This window comes from Gasterosteus aculeatus, chromosome 11, assembly GCF_964276395.1.
Source record: "Gasterosteus aculeatus chromosome 11, fGasAcu3.hap1.1, whole genome shotgun sequence".
Taxonomy (NCBI): Eukaryota; Metazoa; Chordata; class Actinopteri; order Perciformes; family Gasterosteidae; genus Gasterosteus; species Gasterosteus aculeatus.
The window spans coordinates 11,809,966-11,829,016 of record NC_135699.1 but is presented as its reverse complement, the minus strand read 5'-3'; the positions used below and the strand labels follow the sequence as shown (position 1 = coordinate 11,829,016).

Here is a 19,051-nt window from a genome sequence, read left to right as displayed (position 1 = left end):
GACACGGCCACCTGTCACGTGTGCGGCGCCTCTATGTTGCTTAGTAACCAACGTACGGTGGCCGAGACGGTTTAACAGAGTCTTCTCACGATGTGGCGCGTGAACTATAGTTGAAATACGTGAGGCTTCAGAACCTGCAATGAATTTATTACGTTAGACGCGTTTGTGACGGAGCGTCTCATCCACCGAGGAAACGCTGCCTGCCGTCGCCAGAGAACAGAGCAGAAAGGTCCGACAGTCTTTAAACGGGTCTTCATGTTTCTGTGAAGCAGCGCGGCTTCAGCCTGCTAACAGACAGCTAAACCGAGACCGCTGAGCTAAACTAACGAAGCCACATTCAAACTCGCCGAAGCGTAAAATAGTCGTCGCGGTCCGTAGTCGGTGCACAAGAACCACCGCTGCACCGATGGCGTTCTGGGTTCGTCGATGACGTCATCATGACGCGTTAATAACCGCCGTACTTTGCCGGTCTGTTGTCTGTCAGCTGCGTGCGAATTTAGGGGGGAAAAGTATCGTGACTTCGTCAACCACCAACATGTTCGTCTCGTCAACGAAAGTTAGAATAGATTTAGTCGTAGTTTTTATTTTTTTAGATAGTTTGTCACGTCTTAGTCATGGAAAAATTTGTCATAGTTTTCGTCGACGAAATTAACACTGCGGCGTAGTATGTTACTGATGATTTTAATTGAGACTGTGGTCCCAGCTCTCTTCAGGTCAATGAGCAGGTCCTGGCGTGTAGTTCTGGGCTGATTACTCACCTTCCTCATGATCGTTGATCACAAGGTGATCATCTTGAACTTCTCCCATTTTCTAATAATTGCGCCAACAGTTGTTTCCTTCTCACCAAGCGGCTTGTCTGTCGTCCTGTAGTCCATCCCAGCCTTGTGCAGGTCTACATTGTTATTCCTGATGTCCTTACACAGCTCTCTGGTCTTGGCCATTGTGGTGAGGTTGGAGTCTGTTTGATTGATTGAATGTGTGGACAGGTGTCTTTTATACAGGTAACAAGTTCAAACAGGTGCGGTTAATACAGGTAATGAGTGGAGGACAGGAGGGCTTCCTAAAGACAAACTAACAGGTCTGTGAGAGCCCCAATTCTTACTGGTTGGTAACAAATACTTATACTGCAAAATATATATTTTTAAATCATACAATGTGATTTCATGGATTTTGGGTTCACTCACAGTTGAAGAGTACCTATGATACAAATTACAGACTACTACTGATTTGTAAGGGGGAAAACCTGCAAATTCGGCAGTGTATCAAATACTTGTTCTTCCCACTGTATATACAATGCATTTGGGTACACATATTTATACAGACATTTATGTTGTAGTATGGCTCAAACTGAACAGCACAGTTCTGCATCTGGGATGCTGGGATACGGTCTCTTTCATGCTGTGAACACCAGAGGGCAGTAGAGGTCTTGATGTCGTGATCAGAAAGCTCACCATTACTACCAGTAATGTCCTCTTGAGGTTATTTGGCTTGCATCATTTGTATTCATCCCTATAAAAGTTTCTCAACATTTTGAACAATGCTGCATCTGAAATTGGGATTTTCTGTAGCACTTAATATGACTGCTTTGAAATAAGGTGATTTGGGGCCGATGTGTAATAATGACGTGGTCGTAGGTTAGTTACGTTATCTATTATTATTATTTAGTTATGCAAATATATATTGGCGACCAAGACCGCAAAACGAGATATTGGCCATTCATCAAGTCACAAGAAACGCAAATCCAAGTGAATTTCAACTTGCTACGAAACTGGTGGCCGTACAAAATAGCACTATGTGCTAACAAGTTTAGCATGTGGACATAAAAAGTGATAATTCATTGGCGTTAACAGCTTGTTTCTGCTATGTGGCCCAGAGTAGACCCTTATTGCAGGTTGAAGTATTACAGTCACACTTTATTATATCATTCAAGTCAAAAGATAGGATCAGTGTCAAGTTAACTGCTGCACGTCATACACAAAAACATTCAGCTCAGCGTTGTCCAAAGTTCCAGATCAAAGTGTTTCTACATTTTAGTTTGTTACCCCTTTCCATAGAGGAGAGTAACATATTATATATGTCTATTAGTATGCTGTAACACAGTTCAACAATGCCACAGATTAAAGCCCCATATGACCATAGAATCAAATGAACACCTGTCCGATATGCAAACAATGAGGCTCGAACACGTATTTAGCCAAACGCTGCGTATACTGTATCATTAAGTGGGCGTAGCTAATCGTACCAAATATACTTGTGCTCCGGGTGACTCTGCAAATCAGCGGACCTGATCGGGGCCTTTCGGGGGCCAGGCCAAGCTAACCAGACCTTTCCATGACCCTGTTCAGTGGTGACAGCTGCACCTGGACTCCGTGGAACAACACACTATCCCGGGACTGCCCAAACAACGGCTCCTTCAAGCCAGACAGGCAGGCAGTCAGACCGGGTCGAGAGCAGGACCTGACTCAGCCCCAGCCACCCAGGTGTGCTCTGCCCGCCCCAGCACAACGACTCTTCTATTTACCCCCATGTTTACCACACTTTACCTCATTTCCCTGACCATGGTCTATGTTTGCAGTCATTCCGGGCCGTAGGGGGATTTTCCTCCGGACGGATATATTCTCAAACATGAGAAAAAAAACAGACTTGTGGTCACCTCGATGTTGGATGTGAGATTTGATGGAAAAAAAACCTGACATCTCCCAAACCGAGGAACAGGGAGCAACACAGGTGAGAGGGGCAAATAAACATATGCACTTGGGAAACAGAAATAGAAAATTGGTTAACCTGCAGGACGTCTGTGTGTGCTCTTTCCTTGGTGAAGTGTGTGCGTGCACTTTGTGTACACCCACTTCCTCTGACCAGAATTGGTGTTTTCCAGGGCATGGTCTTTAAGAGGGCATTTAAGAGGTACAGAATAAAACCTGGCAGGCAACCTCCTAGTTTAAACCTTCTATTATTCTCAGCTTCTACACCCCAGACTAAGAATCACCATAACAATAACGCTAATGTGATTAATATCAGCTATAAAGTACACTAGACCCACAAGGTACAAATACACCACACTTGAAAACTAGGTTACCAAAGCATGTGCATTACATTTCAACTGTCTCTTAAAAAGTTCAACTAAAAAAAAAAATTTGAATGTGAAAAAAAAATGCCGTTGATGCCAAATAACCTTTGCCCTTCAGGTAAAATTTTCCTGCATTTCTTTGAATATAGGCACAAACCTATTTCCCATTGGCCCTCGCTTTCCGTTCATTGCTAATTAGAAATTGGTTGCATGCTGACGGGCTAAAGTATGACTATATATAATATGAGCATGTAAACAGCTTCATTCATGTGCATTACGCTACTTTTTGATTCAGAAAATAAACGCTGTGCTATTATCTTTGTCCTTCTGTCTCCATATTCTTGTGCTTGTTTATCACCACTTTCTTCTCCATGTAACACTAAGCCCTTCTCTACTATTTTTGCTGTCAATTATGAATCCCTGTTTCATGTGTCTGTGTCCGTGTGTTTATACAGGGGCATGGAGTTTGTCAGTATTGTAGCTAAACACTGTCTGCAGCCAAGAAAATCTGGTGTGCTAGTGATGTTATGCATGGCAATCGGGAGGAAAGACAGCGGTCTGCCCAATGTGAAGCGGCAGGATTACCTTTGTGTGTTTTAGATCCAAACAAGCCAAGTGGACTGGCAGTGTCTCAGAAACCCCGGGATCCCTCCTAAAGGAACACTGTGGAGGATGCCAGCGTGTGAGCGAGGCATGCATGGAACGACGTAGTATCACAAAGTGAGGCCAGCGGTCTGATTTAGGAGGCTCCGAACCTAAAACTTGATTGTTAGCCTGATCGAGGTAATGGCTGTTACTTTAGTAACCAAATACAATCAGCCACATTTGAGTAAGAGGAAAAACAGAAGTAAGATGAGTCTTCATTGGCTTTCTCTCTCACACACCCTCTATTCAGACCATCTAAGGCAGAGATGGTGCTTGATGGATGGCAGCAGAGCCTGTGACTGACCAGGGACCTGTGGTGCCACTCAACAGAGTCCCTGCAGTTTCTCCACTGAGTAAAAACACCACATCCTGTCTGCAAGCCCACCCCCATCGCTCCCCGTCCATTGTCATCATATGCAGACCTAGTAACACTGCTACATCTTTATGGCGTTCGACAAACTGCTCCTTAACAACTGGACCCTTTTACATTTCTATAATCTGCCTGGGCATGACTGTATTAGCCCGAGTGTTGCTCTGTTGACAGCCGGTGTTTCACTTTCCACCACCACTGGGTGCCTTTCCATCATCATGAATAGTTTTTTTTTCTCTTTTCCATATGTTGTATGTCGTTTCATATCCTTTCGGGTATTCATGTTGCGAGAATACTCCGTTGCCATGAATGAAAAGACCTACAGTATAGTGTGCGGAAAATAAACAACGTGCTGTCGGTTTAACGTGTACCAGTGCATATTTACACAGAAGGGGAAGACGTTCTCCTGACAAGTTAAGGAGCTCTTGATGGTGCTGCTACGGCATGAATCAGTCTGCAGCTGGGTCTCACCAGCGTGAGAGCTCATCTGCCGCCAGGCGTGGTGAGACAACTTCCATAATCCCGCTGATGCCTGTGAATTCCTCTCTCAGCCCACCAGCATGATTACACATGTGGCTTCAAATGGCCACAACACATAATTATGACCATCCCATTGAATGTTTGTAATGTCCTCTCACGCCGCTGCTTTCAGATTTTTTTTTCCATCTGTTGTCACGTTTGTAATGTAAGACCTCATTGCGTGGATCAACACAATTCCGCCAATTTTGAGGAGATAAACGGAGCGGATTAGCGCTTTGGGCTTTCGATAACAGGGTTTAGACACTGCATCCTGTCTTTGGCAGGACATCAGCTATTATCTCAGGTTGCATTACGTGGTTATGACTGACAGAAGAGAATTTGGCTTTTTATGTCATCCCTGGCAGTATTACAGCTTGGCCCAACGGTGCCAGCCTGCTATCCCCCTTGCCCATTATTGTCTTACAACTCCTTTTTTTAGGAGAGGGTATATAAACTTTTGGGCTAAGGTTTTTTTTTATTTCTCCAAATTTGTCGAGGAGGAATTTGAATGTGCAGCTAGGTACAAAAGAGTAAAGTTTACCCTGCACAGTTGTACTTCTTACATCTCACATCTGATAACCTCGCAGAGATACTTTAGCCAGCCTACACAGACAACACAAGCAGAAGGATGCATGGAAGTCAACCAAGCTGTAGATAATTCTTTACTAAAACAAAACTAAGAGTCTACAGACATGCTAGAAGATCTGTGAATGGTAACCTCAGCATGCTACATGCTCACAATGCTGGCCTACTGATGTTAAGCAGGGGAATAACTCATTGCTTGATTTTGGGCCTCCCCGATCAATGCCTGCGAAGAATGCAGAAAACCGTGTCTTAAATGTGTGACATCCGCCGTCCCTGGTGGTCTAGTGGTTAGGATTCGGCGCTCTCACCGCCGCGGCCCGGGTTCGATTCCCGGTCAGGGAACGCTCTTTTTACCAAAAGCCATGTCAAATTCCTTGTATGTTACGTTATAACTGTAACATATTAGGCAATAAATGTTCCGGATTCTTCATTCCTAAGGAGCCAATAAACAAATGTAACATTCCCCTTTGCCTTCATTTTTGGTTAAGGTGAAGAAATGCATGATTAAATACTAATACATTAGAGCTAACGTTAGTTTTTCTTTAGCTAGCATGCTAATGCGCGAATCGCAATTAGCATTACACAGCTCATATACTGCATGGAATATATTGGGACATTATGAAAAACACCTACAGTTCTTCCTCTGCAGTCTTTAGTTCGAGGTGCGGTAGCCGAAGCCATTGACATGTATCGGTATTCACACAGGACGGGGATCCTGACTAGCTGGTGGCTCGTCTCGTGGTGTTACCATGGCAATTGCGCTCTGAAAGTTCGCTGGGAAACGTTTCAACTTCCTCTTCTTCTTCTATGTGTTTTATTGGCTACAAATGGGCACGTTACCGCCACCTTCTGGTATGAACTACGTTACTTACATCGTTAGGAATAATAATACATTGAAAAAACATTTTTTATAAAATGTGTTATTCTTAGAGACTAAAATTGTATTCCATAAGCCTCTTAAATTGTCTCTTAACTTTTCAAATTGTTTTATTTTTTCTTCATATTTTTGTGAACCATAAAATGTTCTGTTTCCTCTTGCCCACAGTTGCATTTACATGTCTCATGTTTTCATACTTTCATACAAATTTTGTACTGTTTATTCTGGTGAGTCTTGATATTACGTTTCATCACTCCTTTCCTTTCTGCTAATCTCATTTATCCAACTTTTTCCAATTAATCCAAATTAATTTCCTGTTAGCTGATAATAGGTAATTTATGTGTAATGCAAAGAAGAATAAAAATACATTTGTATTTATATTCCTTGCAATACATCAGTAAATTACCTGGCGAGTTAAGAATTATCCATTGTGAAATGATCTATACAATAAAATTAATGTCAGGATAGACATTGTTATATTTTTCTTTTTAAGTGCATATCACAACTCAGACAGAGACCCAAACGCAGATATGGGGAATAAGGGTTTTAATGAAGAGGAATTCGGGCAGGCAGTGTCGTTGTCGGAGGCAGGCAGGAGTTCGGTGCACAGGAGATCAGGGGTTCAGAGGTGGCAGGCAGTGTCGTTGTCGGAGGCAGGCCGGAGTTCGGTACACAGGACGTCGGAGGTACAGAGGTGGCAGGCCGTGTCGTTGTCGGAGGCAGGCAGGGGTCAGTACACGGGGGATCTCAAGAATTGACTGGAAACTACTGGAAACTACTGGGATATAACGCTGGTAAGACCTGGTGAAACACACAAGACGAACTGGCAACAAGAACAGGGAGAAGACACAGGTTATATGCCCAAGGGATAATTAACAAACAGGGAACACCTGGTGTGGGAGGAGACAGGGGAAAAACAGGTGAAAACGGGTGAACACAATTAGGGCGTGACAGTACCCCCCCTCCTAGGGGCGCCACCTGGCGTCCTACCTGGTGCCGTACCTGATTGACTGGGGTGGCGACGGCGAAAGTCGGCGATGAGGGAGGGGTCCAAGATGTCCCTGGAAGGAACCCAGCAACGCTCCTCCGGTCCGTAGCCCTCCCAGTCAACCAGGTACTGGAAACCCCTGCCACGCGGTCGGACCCTCAGGAGACGCCGCACTGTATAGACTGGGCCCCCGTCAACCATCCGGGGAGGCGGCCGAGGAGGTGGGGGGGGAAGGAGGCGACAAAGAGACACAGGTTTAATACGGGAGACATGGAAGGTGGGGTGTACTCTAAGGGTACGAGGAAGAACCAAACGGACAGCAGAAGGACTGATGACCCTGGAGATGGTAAATGGGCCGATGAACCGGGAAGACAGTTTCCGGGATTCCACACGGAGAGGCAGATCCCGAGTGGACAACCACACTCTCTGCCCCTTACGGTAGCGAGGAGCAGGGGTCCGACGGCGGTCTGCCTGTCGGCGATACCTGGATGCCGTCCGGAGAAGAGCAATCCGGGCCCTCCTCCAAGTCCGACGACAGCGGCGAACGAACATTTGGGCTGAGGGCACCCCCACTTCCGCTTCCTGGACAGGAAAAAGGGGAGGTTGGTAGCCGAGGGAGCACTCGAAGGGGGAGAGGCCCGTAGCAGATGATGGAAGGGTGTTACGGGCATATTCCGCCCAGACCAGCTGTCGACTCCAAGTGGTGGGATTGGAAGATACAAGGCACCGCAGGGTAGTCTCCAGGTCCTGGTTGGCCCGCTCCGACTGACCATTAGACTCTGGGTGGAATCCGGAGGACAGGCTGGCTGACGACCCGATGAGGGCGCAGAACGCCTTCCAGAACTGGGATGCGAACTGGGGACCCCGATCCGACACCATGTCAGTGGGAAGTCCATGGATCCGGAAGACGTGTTGTATCATGAGTTGGGCCGTCTCCTTGGCAGAGGGGAGCTTGGGTAAGGGGATAAAGTGGGCTGCCTTGGAAAACCGGTCCACGACAGTGAGGATGACAGTGTTGCCATCGGAAGGAGGAAGACCGGTCACAAAGTCCAGTGACAGGTGGGACCACGGGCGGCGTGGCGTAGGCAACGGTTGAAGGAGGCCGGCCGGAGCTTGCCGCGAGGTCTTACTTTGTGCACACACCGTGCAGGCGGAGACATAAGAGGGCACGTCCACCCCCATGGTGGGCCACCAAAACCGCCTACGGATGAAAGCAAGGGTCCGGCGAGCCCCGGGATGACACGAGAGGTTGGATGAATGGCCCCACTTCAGAACTTGAGACCGCATGGGGTCCGGAACAAACAGGCAGCCTGTAGGAACATTCCTAGGGACCTGGCTTGACCGCTGTGCCTTGCGGACCTCCGCTTCTATTTCCCAGACCAGGGATGTAGCCAGGCAGGAAGTGGGAAGGATGGGCCCGGGATCCGGAGGGGTGGTAGCAGGGCTGAAGACTCGAGACAGGGCATCCGGCTTCACGTTCTTGGAGCCAGGGCGATACGAAAGAAGAAAATTAAAACGGCTGAATAGCAGAGCCCACCTGGCCTGCCTGGAGTTGAGTCTTTTAGCGTTGCGAAGGTACTCAAGGTTCTTATGGTCGGTCCAAACCAAAAACGGCAGCTCCGAGCCTTCTAACCAGTGCCTCCATTCCTCCAACGCCATTTTGACGGCCAACAACTCCCTGTTGCCGACGTCATAGTTCCTTTCCGCTGGACTGAGTCTGTGGGAGAGAAAGGCACAGGGATGCAGTTTCTGGTCGAGGGCTGAGCGCTGGGACAGAATGGCTCCCACGCCCACTTCCGAGGCGTCCGTTTCCACCACAAACTGGCGAGAGGGGTCGGGTTGGATGAGGATGGGGGCCGTGGTGAAGCGCTGCTTGAGATCTGCAAAAGCACGAGCCGCTTCAGGAGACCAGCGAAAGCGGACCTTGGTAGAGGTGAGAGCGGTGAGGGGAGCTGCCAAGGTGCTGTAGCCCCGGATGAAGCGACGATAAAAGTTTGCGAATCCCAGGAACCTCTGGAGCTGAACCCGGGAGTGCGGTTGTGGCCACTCCTCCACCGCCTTCACCTTGCAGGGATCCATCCGGATGCTCCCAGCTGCAATGATGTATCCCAGGAACGAGATAGTGGAGCGGTGGAATTCACACTTCTCCGCCTTGACGAACAGCTGGTTCTCTAGGAGGCGCTGGAGCACCTGGCGGACGTGAGCAACATGCTCCTGGGCCGAACGGGAGAATACCAGGATGTCATCCAGGTACACAAAGACGCACCGGTTCAGCATGTCCCGGAATACGTCATTGACCAGTGCCTGGAACACTGCAGGGGCGTTGGTCAGACCGAAGGGCATCACTAGATATTCATAGTGGCCGTTAGCGGTGTTGAAAGCCGTCTTCCACTCGTCCCCTTCCCGGATCCGAACCAGATGGTAGGCATTTCGCAGGTCCAGTTTGGAGAAGACCGTCGCCCCCTGAAGGAGCTCGAAGGCTGAGGAGATGAGGGGAAGCGGATAGCGGTTTTTGATGGTGATGTCATTAAGGCCCCTGTAATCAATGCAGGGGCGTAGGGATTTATCCTTCTTGTCCACAAAGAAGAATCCCGCCCCCGCAGAGGATGACGACGGGCGGATAATTCCTGCCGCTAGAGAGCTCTCCACATAGGCCTCCATGGCCTTGGTCTCCGGACCAGACAGGGAGTAGAGACGCCCTCTAGGGGGGGAAGTGCCAGGAAATAGGTCGATGGCGCAATCATAGGGGCGGTGCGGGGGCAAAGATGTCGCCCGGGACTTGCTGAAGACTTCCCACAGGTCCTGGTATTCGGCCGGAACGGAGGACAAGTCAGGGGGGTCCCCCGATGCCGGGTTGGGGGAAGGCGAGGAGTGTTGTGCAGCCCCCAAGCAGTGGGCGTGGCAGAATGGGCTCCAGCCCTTTATGGAGCCCGTTGTCCAATCAATGAGGGGGTTATGCTTTTGAAGCCAGGAATGGCCCAGAACCACAGGCACGTGAGGAGAACTTATAAGTAAAAACCTGACGGGCTCGCTATGATTGCCAGAGATGCGTAGAACCACTGGAACGGTACAGAGCGTCACCTTGCCAAGGGGCCGGCCGTCCAAGGCTCGAGCCTCTATAGGAGTGGAGAGGCGTTGGGTCGAGATGCCCAGTTGCTGGACCAGGGCGGAGTCAATGAAGCTCTCGTCAGCCCCCGAGTCAATGAGCACTCTGATGGTGTTGGATTGGGCCCCCCACAAAAGAATTGCATGCAGCGGGGCACGGGTAGTATGAGTCCAGGGAGTCTCTGTTTGGCCCACCAGCATACCCGCCCCTACTGATGAGCCTGCTCTTTTAGTGGGCAGGTGGAGATGTAATGGCCGGAAGTGCCACAGTACAAACAGCTGCGGCTGCTAAATCGCCTCTCCCGCTCAGCAGGGCTTATTCTCGCCCTTCCGAGGTCCATGGGCTCTGGTCTATCGACTTCGTGAGGCCTCGGATAATTACGGAAAGACTCTGCTGAGCCCCTAGTGTCTCTTTGGTTGGAGAGCCGGATACTTACAGTTTGTGGGGGGTTAGGGGGGGCTGATTGTCTCTCCCGGTTTCTATCCCGCAGCCGGCTATCTATCCGCATAGAAAGGTTCACGAGGGAGTCGAGATCAGGGGGCAGCTCTCGTGCTGCTAGCTCATCCTTGATAATGTCGGACAGCCCATTAAGAAAAGCGTCGAAGAGAGAGTCGGAATTCCATGAACTATCCGCAGCCAGAGTGCGGAAGTCCACCGCGTAGTCTGACACGCTGCGAGAGCCCTGTCGGAGTCGCAGGAGTTTACGCGCTGCTTCCCTCCCCGACACCGGTGACTCAAAAACCTTCTTAATTTCGGCCATAAAGGCAGCCAGACTGGAGCAGATGGGTGTTTGCTGTTCCCACACTGCCGTAGCCCAAGTTCCTGCCCTCCCGGACATAAGCGAAACGATGTACGCTACCTTGGAACGCTCCGATTGAAACGAGGATGGTTGTAGCTCGAAGATCAGGGAACACTTGGAGAGGAATGAACGACAGGTTCTCGGGTCTCCAGAATAGCGCTCAGGAGGTGGTAAGTTGGGTTCCCGAGGGGCCGTGTTGGTTACCGGCAAGGCCGCACTTGCTGCGAGGCCACCTTGGTCTGGGGCAGGTGTCAGCCCCGCTGTAGTTGACTGTCCCATAGACATCCCACGAAACTGCTCCATCAGGGATTGATATGTCCGATCGTGGTGGTCAGAGAGGCTTTGAAGTCCCTCCATGACCCGTTGTAGGATGTCTTCGTGCCTTCCTATAGCAACTCCCTGAAGAGCGACGGCATTCCGGAGGGAGTCAGGTTCTGCTGGGTCTGTCATGGCCAGTTCGTACTATCACAGCTCAGACAGAGACCCAAACGCAGATATGGGGAATAAGGGTTTTAATGAAGAGGAATTCGGGCAGGCAGTGTCGTTGTCGGAGGCAGGCAGGAGTTCGGTGCACAGGAGATCAGGGGTTCAGAGGTGGCAGGCAGTGTCGTTGTCGGAGGCAGGCCGGAGTTCGGTACACAGGACGTCGGAGGTACAGAGGTGGCAGGCCGTGTCGTTGTCGGAGGCAGGCAGGGGTCAGTACACGGGGGATCTCAAGAATTGACTGGAAACTACTGGAAACTACTGGGATATAACGCTGGTAAGACCTGGTGAAACACACAAGACGAACTGGCAACAAGAACAGGGAGAAGACACAGGTTATATGCCCAAGGGATAATTAACAAACAGGGAACACCTGGTGTGGGAGGAGACAGGGGAAAAACAGGTGAAAACGGGTGAACACAATTAGGGCGTGACAGTGCATGGATAGAGAAAAAAATCAATTAGCACCTATTCATCATTTGGCTATGTTTTTAACAGTTTTTGTTTTAAATTCAGTAAGAATCATTTATATATATTCTATTTAACTTTTTGTCAATACTTCTATATACTCAATGTATTCATGAAGGATGGTTTCATTAAGATTCTTCTTGACACATGAATGGAGGGAAGGAATTGCAAGAAGGAAAGAGAGCACTTATGATCGCTGACTGTGACACATTAAGGGCTATTAAAAGAGGTAACTCCGTCAAAGCGGAGAGAACAAGCAGTGCAGCTGAACAAGGTATTTAAGAAGCCCATTCATTCCCTGAACTTTTCTCCTTCTTGTCTCTTGTCATTCCCTCCCTCCTGTCGTTAACACAGAAAACAAATTATTCAGAGTTGGAAAACACAAGACGAGTCATATGGAACTTTACTGCGGAGCGCACAAAAAACAAAGTGCAGCTTCTGCACTCTCAGAGAAATCCTTGTTCCATAGGCAAGGATGTGTTTGTATTCATTTGGGTTCATTTAAAACTTTCCAATCGGCCCAGTAAATGTTTTAGGAAAAATTAAATCTAGCTGTGAAGCTGCTAACTATTGGGAGTGGTGCAATGAAGACCCAGTGTGAATGCTGCCTCTCTCTTCCACTCACAATATTGAAAGGAAAATGGAGAGAAAGACACACACGGTATTAACCTACTTGTACATTTACAAGTGACATCTTCCGTGCTACTCCACACATGCTGCAGAGGTGATGGAGGAATAATTGGGTAAATTCTGGTATTATGTCTTCACAACATTTAAGTCCCTTCAGCTTTCTAATGTATCGGTTATTTTAACATAAATAGGAATTTAGAATAATAAATGGACGTTATGTCTTCATAGAGACCCAAAGAAAGTGTCAGAATTTGAGAGAATATTCATCATCAAATCCTCTGTGACCTGCAGATGGCGCAAGGTGACCAGTCACAAAAGTGACGTGTTTATCTTTGAGATTCTGCGTCAATGGGTAACTGAGACACGGACTGAATGTGAGAATCATGAGTTGGTGTTTGCGTGTGCCTGCATGCGTGTGAGGAAATGAGTTGCTTCCATCACAGCGTCTGTGAAGGAAGTCGACACACGCGCAGGGATTTCTCCTGCCACAGAATAGCCTTTAAAATACTCTCAGGCACATAGGCGCGTTGATACCAAAGCTTCTGTATATTGTGTGTTAGAAGAATTCTAACTGAGTTTTAGAGGGTCAATGGGATGATTGTTACACAGAATTCTCCATGCTCTCTACATACATCCTTCGGTGACCGCCGAATGATTTTTTTTTATCTACCCTGTGTAAACATGTGAAAGCTATATCTGACTGTGGGAGCTTCTGTGTGACTCACTATACAGCAGCAGTGTTAGTGGAGGCCTGACTGGCTTCACTAGGATCCACCTCCCGGTTCCTACACAAACAGAATTAAGGAAACTTTGAGGAAGAGCAGTTGATTGATTCAGTTTCCACTGAAGTCCCGAGTCCGGGGAAGTCAGGATGAGCACGCGGAGCTGACTGGAAAACCAAACATCACACAGGAGAGGAAGGTACGCCACAATCAGAGGATGGAGGGTCGGGGGTTCAGGTGTTGGCAAGTATTTCGGACTTCTTAACAGTTACGCCCATGTAGGAATGATATGAGTATTTGCTTCCCCATTGTAGAGCTTCCTGCAGGGTTCCTGGCCTGCTCATCCTCGGCCCCGCTGTCTGAGAGACTTGATGGATATTTGCGTGCCAACATGACAGGATTGAGGCGACAGGTGATCGGGCCACACAGGAACACTGACCCGCGCAAAATTCAATCTTCCGGGAAGGAGATGCGCCAAGAAATATATATTTCTTGAATATCAAACTACTGCACACTCATTTTGAACTTGGCCATATACCCCTATTCGCCCTGAGGGCCTTTTCTTTCTAATATTGCCCAGATTGTAAGTCCAGGAAACTGGGAGCGCTGTAGAGGGTTTAACGTTATATAAAGGTCAACAGCCGCAGTCAAAGGAAAAACATCTAAGCACGCCTCCCATCCAGGTCAGCCAAGGCCCTCTTCAGGTGTGTTTGTGAGCGGGATGCACCTGAGTCATAAAGCTTTGCTCTGTAACTACTCGCCCTTCAGCCGATGGCCCATTAGATTGGCTAGCTGACCCAAGGGCTGAGAAATAAAAGGGCTGAACGAAGCAATTGAAGACGAAAGAGAGAGAGAGGGGGAGGGGACATATCAGTACCTGCATCAAAGCATTTATTCAGCATAGCCTAACCCCCAGTGCCATCCCTTCACAACCTCGGGGCGCTGCTCATGTCACATAATATCAGCAAGTTAAGTGAATTTTTGTATTCCGACAGTGCTGCAGCTCTGGTAACATCATGGACCTGTTGGACAAATAACATCCACTGAAGGTATTGAAAAATTCACTGTCTACTCCGCTGCAGAGGGGGTTGAATAAACCCAGAGTGGCAAGGGCATCCAAGTGCAGGAGAACTATGTACACAGACGCTCATTGCAGACAGCGAGAGCAGAGGCATGAAGAAGCCTCAATATTGGACGGTTACCAGGGGGGGAAATGCGCGCAGATCTGTTTCTTCTTGTAGTTTGTTACGCAAGTGCCTGAAGTTGTCTTAAGCTGCTCTTCCCTGCTTGGTAAAAATAATTGGTTAAGGTTCAAAGAGGTTAATTTTGTGAGGAACAAAACACGTCTACAGCATGAATTGACTGTGTAAGAGTCTTTACTCTGTTTTGCTATTTGGTCTTGCTTGTTTCTCGGGTTAAAAGTAACTTTACAGATGTAGTTTTGTAGGAAGCAGCGATTAGCTGGAGCTTTGTTTCCCCGCCGCCTGTTGATGATGTCCTCCTCTGCGTCTCATCTTTCATGTCAGACTGTCACTGGCGTCCCGCAGGGTCGAATTTTGGGTCACGTCAGTGTGGTGCCAAGTGTCCTGGTGTCTCCAGCGCTGTGAAGCCACACAAACACACACATAGGCGTACGAGGAATTTACACGCAGGCAGATTCACAAATACACACACACACACACACACACACACACACGTGTGTGACATGTATACTGCACATGTATGCACAAATATATGCATGCTCGCACAGACTGTAGACCTATAATGACTCTAGTCTCTTTACCACCTGATCAATCATCCCGACTGCCATTAGATCTACTGGAGAGGAATTCCTTCCTAACAACTGGAGAAGGGGATAGCGTGGAGTGGAAAAGTGTCGGGGGGGGGATTTATATATGAGGGATAATGTATATTTTGCAAATGTGCAAACTGACTTTGCACATTTGCAAAACTCTGCAAATGTGCAAAGTCAGTGTAACTGAAATCACTGTCAACACCATGAAAACATTTATCAATACCTGTTGATTTTCCTGAACAGTGGACAAGATTTCCTTTTTCTCCGAGATTTCTCACTGCTTGTTCCCTCGCACCTCTCTTAAGACTCTGTGAAAAATAGCTGGCAGATGTAAACAGTTGAAAACCTAAAAAGAGAGAGAACAAAAAAAAGCTGCCTCTAGCTCGAGTCGTGTTGATGCATGTTTTGTATCACACTGGTGCAAAAGTGGTAGAGGAGTAGTGAGGAGTAAAGCCTCTGTGGATAAAGTACTTTATCTCCCCTGCTGTCTATATCTTTCACCCTGTCCCTCCTCCTTGCTCCTTAGCTCTTTGATATTTCTCTTTCTTCTGTCTGCTGAAAGAGCTGACTGTGCTGTTCTGAGCGAGTGCTCCGAGCGAGTTTATGTGTGTGTGTGTGTGCTGTGTATTGTTCCCTTCCTCCTCAATATGATGAGAAAAGCTTGAAATAACAACGTCTGGGGGTGGAGGGTGACCCCCGTATGTTTCATCTGTTTTCCTTCTCTGTTCTCAGGTCTCCAGATGACAGAGATGCTCTCTGCAGATCCTCTGCAGGTGTAGGCCTTTTCACCCCCTCTGGGACGCCTGTATGCACACACACACACACACACACACACACACACACACACACACACACACACACACACACACACACACACACATCCACACTAAGCTGTGAGTGTAAATGCGTGCAGAGACAAGTACGTGCTCACACACGAAGGCTGCAGCACGCGTACGAGCTGCCCCACTGTGGCGATGAGATAGGAAACCGCCCGCCGAATCAAGCATGCATTGTGTTTGGGTTTTGATCCAGACCTAGAAAACCACCCGGTACAAACCCGAGTAACCATAGCAGCAGAAAACCGAGCATGACAGAGAGCGGGCAGGCAAACATGCATACAACTTTACCCACTGTGGTTTAAGGAGAGGACAAACTCATGCATGCCATGCTGCTACGCGAACCGGCTTATCAAAGGATCTGACCTGCTGACCTTGAGGGGGGGCGGGGGGGGGTCATGCGTGAGGCACAGGCTGCAGCCGCTGGCCCCACCAACACCAGAATGTCTGATGTCTCAGGAATCTGTGCAGCAGCGCCGCACTGCCTGACCACGCAGCCCCACACGGAGCTGCACACCACAGCTCAGCCTTCTGTGTGGCAAGCAGGAGACCGGGGGAGGAGTTGGGGGGCAGAAAAAAAAGAAGATGACCCACTAAAATCGGCTCATCAGCTGAGATAACAATTTGGTTCTCTATTACTGTGCTGGGTCCGCGTGTCCTCAGTTTAATTTGAAGTTTCCTGGCTGGCAGGAAGAGCAGAAGCTGTTTTTTTTAAGAATCTCCCACAAAAACCTAATTCACTATAAGTTGTCTTTCGTTCATCATGCGTAATCCGTCTGATCAGTTGTATTGATTTATGTCCCCCACTTTCCACACTTTGCGGTACTCGGTTTCCCAATAAGGTGCTTGCGCTCTCAAAAACTATCAAAAGACCAGGAGATTGAGTCGAGGTTCACTCTGCAGGCAGTGTTTATGTCGTCAGGTGACCTCAGCTGGCTGCAGATGAAAGCCTCTGCAGTGGTTACGCGTGTGTCCCCCAGGCTCCGCCGTCTGTCCTCCGGACAACATACTGCTCGTTATCCCCCCGCCGCCCCACCGCCAACACCACAAAGGTCTCTGCCCTGTGTGTTCCTGTGCATGTATGGTTATGTAGTTGGTATGTGCGCGAGAAAGTATGTGTTTGTGTGTACATGGACATAATTGTGTGTATATATCTGTGTTTTTGCAGGAGCTCGCACCAGCCGCAATCACTTTTGATGGATATCTACTCTGGCTTTGGAGAGCTGTATGTTTTCCAGTGTGACTCATGGGGCTTCTGACGGATGTCTGTACCAATTTACTGCTACTGCCACTGCTGCTGGTCTTGTGCACCACCCCAAGTGTGTGTGTGTGTGTGTGTGTGTGTGTGCGTCAGTCTATGAATAACTGTCCTGTGCATTGGCTGGTTGTGGTTGTAGTTTCCAACTTCTGCTAGTGGACTTTCCACTCTTTTCTTGGAGAGCAGAAGAGGGGAGTTGAGGGAGACCGGGGGGCTGCTAGACTTCCTCAATCGCACCGAATACGTCAAATCAACGTAAAAACTGTAAAAATGAGTCAGGCAGGTTCTACGGGTGACTCACTTCAATCTTCTCTCTTCCGTTGTCAGACTCACTTACATTATTAATCCAAGCAAAAGAGTATGTCTGCTCTGAGCAGCCTGTCGTCATGTTACACACCCTGAGGTACAGACAAAAGTGCATGCCATTCTCTTGTAAAGGTTACATAATGTCCTTGATGAACCGAACAGACTAATGTACGGCGATAACAAGACAATTTCTGTTGAATCACCAGACGAGGCAGTGGCCCAGTTCAGGCAACACGTGCGACTTGAACTTTTGAACTTTTCAGAACGCTGGAGTGATAGATTCTTTGAAAATGTGATGTCAATGAATCCCATACGGCTAAAGTTAACACAGGATGAAACAGATTTGTCTGTGGTCCACTGGTCTTCGTCTCCTCACCAGAAGAAGCTGGGCAGGTGTTTGTGATGACATTTCACTGTATGTCCTCTGAAGTAGTGATTAGGCCAATGTGAAAAGATTGACGAGCTCTCAAAGCAAAAAGAATGCTAAGATGAGCATATGTTCGCTTTAAGTAATAAATAGCTTAAAGCTAAAATGAATCAATAATATTTGATAACTAGAGTAGACAAAATGAATGGTTGAATGGATAAAGTGAATTAAACCTAGGAAACTAAGGGGAAATCCTGTCAGTGCAGGTATTTCTTACAGAAAGGCGTTACATACCTTTGAGCTGAGGTAGTTAATTGGCTAAAGGAATTTATTTCAGCCCAAATTGCTTTGGTAGATCCAAGTCTTATCCAATCCAAACCCACTTGGGGTGAGTAAGGAGTGAGTAACCTCATCTAGTCGAGAAAAAAAAAAAGGAAAATATTTTTTCAGATCCCCGAAGGCAACAAGCATTTTCAAGAACTGCGTGACTAATTGCAGACTGCTTCAAACAATCAGAGGCTCTTTGCAGGAGGATATCCCACATGGGAATCGTTCACAGATCATGTAAATACAGTTGCGTCTTTTAAACACAGCATATTTTCTTACATACCTCCTTTAGATCTGTCTGGTGCTATTAAATAATATGAAAAGCATGAGTCAAATCTTTTGGCTTTGCAGCGTGTGAGTGGCCTGACCACCCAGTTGGCCGCCATGTTTCTAATTCATTCTCTCCCGAATAGAGATCCCGAATGCCGGCTTCTGATCCAAACATGAAGCATTTTCTGTTGAGGATGATCCATGTGTGGAAGGACTTACCTCTACTCACTCTTTTTTTGTCCACATCTGTAAGCAAAGGAGCCTATACTGTGATTCCTGTCTTCATCGAAGGCTATTCTGGGCTGAGGTTACCCAGGACACCCTGTGGCTTCACCCGAGTTTTGCTTTCCACAGTATTCCTGAGTTAAATCATCCTTGCTTCTTATGCAAATAATAAATATTCATTAATGGCTCCTCCACATTTCCTCAGATTCCTCCTCATTATTTTGTGTCAGGACTGTAATCTCTAAAAGGATTTTACCCTTCTGGACTTCCAGAAATAATCCTTAGCTAATATTGACGCGTGCTAAAGAAGTGCGCCTGCGGTAGCAGAGCCGGACCAGAGGTCTGTGAAGAGGGTCGTGGAGCCGGGCCCAAAACCGAGAGGCTACACAGAGAGGAGAGGGTAGT

At 47.9% G+C, this 19,051-nt stretch overlaps 1 long non-coding RNA gene and 1 other non-coding gene across 2 annotated transcripts; both read left to right on the top strand.

Moving 5' to 3' along the window:
• The first annotated feature begins 92 nt into the window (after positions 1–92).
• LOC120828494 (uncharacterized) lies at positions 93–4,453 on the top strand. Its single transcript, XR_005713530.2, has 5 exons — positions 93–229; positions 2,346–2,480; positions 2,576–2,727; positions 3,671–3,853; positions 3,966–4,453. It is a non-coding gene; the product is annotated as an uncharacterized LOC120828494 (long non-coding RNA).
• A 1,006-nt stretch (positions 4,454–5,459) lies between these two features.
• Positions 5,460–5,531, top strand: trnae-cuc (transfer RNA glutamic acid (anticodon CUC)). Its single transcript has one exon. It is a non-coding gene; the product is annotated as a tRNA-Glu (tRNA).
• The last annotated feature ends 13,520 nt before the right edge of the window (positions 5,532–19,051 follow it).